Source organism: Lactuca sativa, chromosome 9, assembly GCF_002870075.4.
Source record: "Lactuca sativa cultivar Salinas chromosome 9, Lsat_Salinas_v11, whole genome shotgun sequence".
Classification (NCBI taxonomy): Eukaryota; Viridiplantae; Streptophyta; class Magnoliopsida; order Asterales; family Asteraceae; genus Lactuca; species Lactuca sativa.
In genome coordinates this window covers 67745193-67748693 of record NC_056631.2, presented here as the reverse complement: position 1 = coordinate 67748693, position 3501 = coordinate 67745193, and the positions used below count along the sequence as shown (strand labels likewise).

The 3501-nt window shown below is 40.6% G+C and overlaps 1 long non-coding RNA gene across 1 annotated transcript; it reads right to left on the bottom strand.

Annotated features, from left to right (window-relative positions):
• Nucleotides 1-235: 235 nt before the first annotated feature.
• LOC128129373 (uncharacterized) lies at nucleotides 236-3125 on the bottom strand. Its single transcript, XR_008227266.1, has 4 exons — nucleotides 3061-3125; nucleotides 2426-2505; nucleotides 1537-1602; nucleotides 236-981 (listed from the first exon to the last, which is right to left on the bottom strand). It is a non-coding gene; the product is annotated as an uncharacterized LOC128129373 (long non-coding RNA).
• Nucleotides 3126-3501: the final 376 nt, after the last annotated feature.

The following is a 3501-nucleotide window of genomic DNA, read 5'->3' as shown; positions in this document are numbered from 1 at the left end:
ATTGTATGTCTTTTTATCATCAGTGACATCATCTTAGAAGAACTTACTTTATCAAAACCTGACGTTCTCAAGTAACAGTGTCAGGAGTTTTTATTGTTTCAAAGTAATAGTAGTATATAATAATTATTTAAATGTTACATTAGAGATTCGATAACAAACTTTAAGTAAATAAAAAAAATAGATAAGGGTAATATTGTCATATTACATGGAACATAGACGAAAATAGTTACAAAAATCTCAAGGACCAAGCATTGAACAGACGGTTTAGGACCAAAGTTGGCAAAAATCATCTAAATTGAAGGACCTAAAATGAAATTTTAACAATAATTTTGAAGTTAGTTATACCTCTATCAAAAGCTTCTGCTCTTCATAAGTAAGTTTGAGAGTTCTGGCATAAAGTGGCCACAACCTGATCAAGCTTTTGCCTGCTCTCCCGTTGACATTCACCATACCAGGTACTTGTAAATTCCTTCCCTGTGTTTTCATATCTCTTTAAACACAGAACTGAAACAAAATATAATTTTTTCAAAAAACATTTTCAAATTAATCAAATTCCCAGAAAGTAAATAAATAAATAAAAAATACCTAAATTGACCCTATTTTCAGCTGTAGTGGCTGTAGCTCCATGTCTGAATAACTGCATGACTGGGGAAAATATAAAATGAGATGCTAAGTGTATTTTAGTTGTAGAATAAAGCAGACAATAGCTTTCATGGCCTTCAAAAATATATACACATGATTTTTTGAAACGACCCAAAAATACGACCCATAAATTTTTGTTTTAATATAATCAAAACTGTAATCAGAGCATCATATAATAAAACCATGCGTGATGTATTCCAAAACATAATGAAATACTGTACGGAAAACTGTATCATACTACATCAAATCAAAACAACTAAATCAATCCCAGGCTAAAGCTGAGGCGGTGGTGTGTGCGATGCCATCATCCCGAGCTCTTCCCTTTGCTTGCGGAAGTACCTGAAACCAAAACTGAAACTGTAAGCACGAAGCTTAGTGAGCTCCCCCAAAATACCACATACCATACAATAGCAATATCATATAAACACATATCGGGCCTTGCCCACTGCATCGGGACGAAGCCCGGAAACTGCATCGGACCGAAGTCCGGAACTGACTGGGACCTTGTCCCCTGCATCGGACCAAGGTCCGGAACTAACTGCATCGGACCGAAGTCCGGAACTGACTGGGACCTTGTCCCCTGCATCGGACCAAAGTCCGGAACTAACTGCATCAGACCGAAGTCCGGAACTGGCTGCATCGGACCGAAGTCCGGGACTGAACATAGCATAGCATATCATAACAACTAGCATGAGCACATATACTGCATACTACATCGGGCCGTAGCCCGGAACACATAATACATAACACATAAAACATAGCTCACAAATCCTGTCTGAACCACGAAGGCATCAAACATACTAACTTCTGCATCGGATCAAGTCCGGAAACTACTGCTAACTAGACGGGCCGGCATTGTGGCCTTAGACCCGTCCCTACTGGAAGGAAACTCACCTCGTAAACTGGCGGCTGAGTGTGTGTCTCTGAAAGCTACCGGCTGCTGCTCCTGAATCTCCTCGGCTACAAGCCCATGAACACACTCAATCAAATACTAAACACTGCACTTGGGGTAAAATGACTCTTTTACCCTTGGTCAAAGTCAACTTACTTTTGGGGCTGACTCGCCGAGTTGGGCCACCCAACTCGCCGAGTCCTACTCTCACTTCTCAGTTCTACACGCTGCTACTCGTCGAGTGTGGCATCGACTCGACGAGTACACTCTTGATCCAAGAACTCAGACAATCTTCATCCGACTCGCCGAGCCGTATGAACAAACTCGACGAGTTGTTCATGATCCTAAGAAGATTGCATTGGACTCGCCGAGTTGTATGAACAACTCGCCGAGTCCCTCCATCACTGAGTCTACCCTCAACTCGCTGAGTCCACTCTCTAACTCACTGGATTCACTCGACACTGATCAAAATGAAGGACTCAGGAACTCGCGACCCAACTCGCCGAGTTGTTCTTCCCGACTCGCCGAGTTGCCGCCATGCAACTGATTTTTACTCGATTTTGTTTGAATCCAACACATACAATTGATAGATCTGAGTCCAATAAGCTGATTTACCACGTAAAGTTTCCAACTTTACGTGCACAACCTCATGAATAAGGGAAATAAGGCTAAAAGATGCATAAAATGGGTAGATCTATGATTAATATGCAAAGTAACTCCAAAAAGACAGTAGATATGGGCTCTACAACACCCCAACATTCAGATCCAAAGGTATTTCGACTTATTAAGACATTCATGCAACCATAAGGCTTGGAACAAACATCAAATAGCTCTTAGAAGAGCTCTAATGGAAGTTTAAAGCATATAACAAGAAGGGAACTCCGAAAATACCTCAATAAACTCAGATTTGCCCTTGGATCTTTGCACTACAACTCGTTTCCTTGCTTCTTTCTTCTTCTCCTTCTTCACACCTTCACAAAATGGCACCAAATCACTTATAAGCTCTCAAGGGAGGATTAGGGTTTTCTCACTGTGTTCTCAGGGTGAGGGAGGCGAGAATGGGGATATAAGGTGGTTTAAATAGTGGGCAACCCGGGGATTTAGGGTTTCACCCAGACGGATGGACTCGCCGAGTCCAGGATATGGACTCGCCGAGTCCCCGGCTCACGCGTGCACGCAGCCGCGACCCTACTCGGCGAGTCAGGCTATGAACTCGCCGAGTTCCTCTTGCAAAACTTACAACAAATACCAAGGAATTAACATACCGGAAACGGGTCGTTACATTTTTGTTTCACCTCATAGAAATAAGAAACACATATAAAATGGTCTTATGATTGCTTTCAAGGGAAGATAATTCCTAGTTGTAATAAAACCGATACAACACAAAATTGTTATGTCGCTAGTTGATTTCTTCAACACTTAGAATATTTACAACACCAATGAATCTATCAAATAAACTAATATAAAATAAAAGTAAACCGATGATAACAATAGGGACAAAGAGACCCGGGCATTTCATCGAATACCTGATGGGCAGCAGCCAGAACTTCATCCACAATAGTAAACATCTCATTATAATTTCCAAACCCTGCTGGATTTTCAACCAGGTCATGAAATGGAATACAAAAATACAGAACCTGAATTTAATATATAAAGCAACTATAAAAGCATATGTTTAACAACTTCTAATAAAAAATTTTGGTAGATATGTTTATAAGTTGTGATCTTCAATTTTTTGCATCTCAAACCCCAAGTCTCTACGAGAGTTCGCTGCACAACATTCACCTGTTATGAAATCAAATTTTACCAAACCTATATAAGCAATAGATCGAACACCTTATCTGCACGACCCAAACAAACTACTAAAAAAGATGATCGAACTGAACACCTACCTCATGAGTACGAGAACCTGGGAATGCTATTGTCAAGGACTCGGCAAGAGTTGGCGAATCTAAATAAACAGAGAC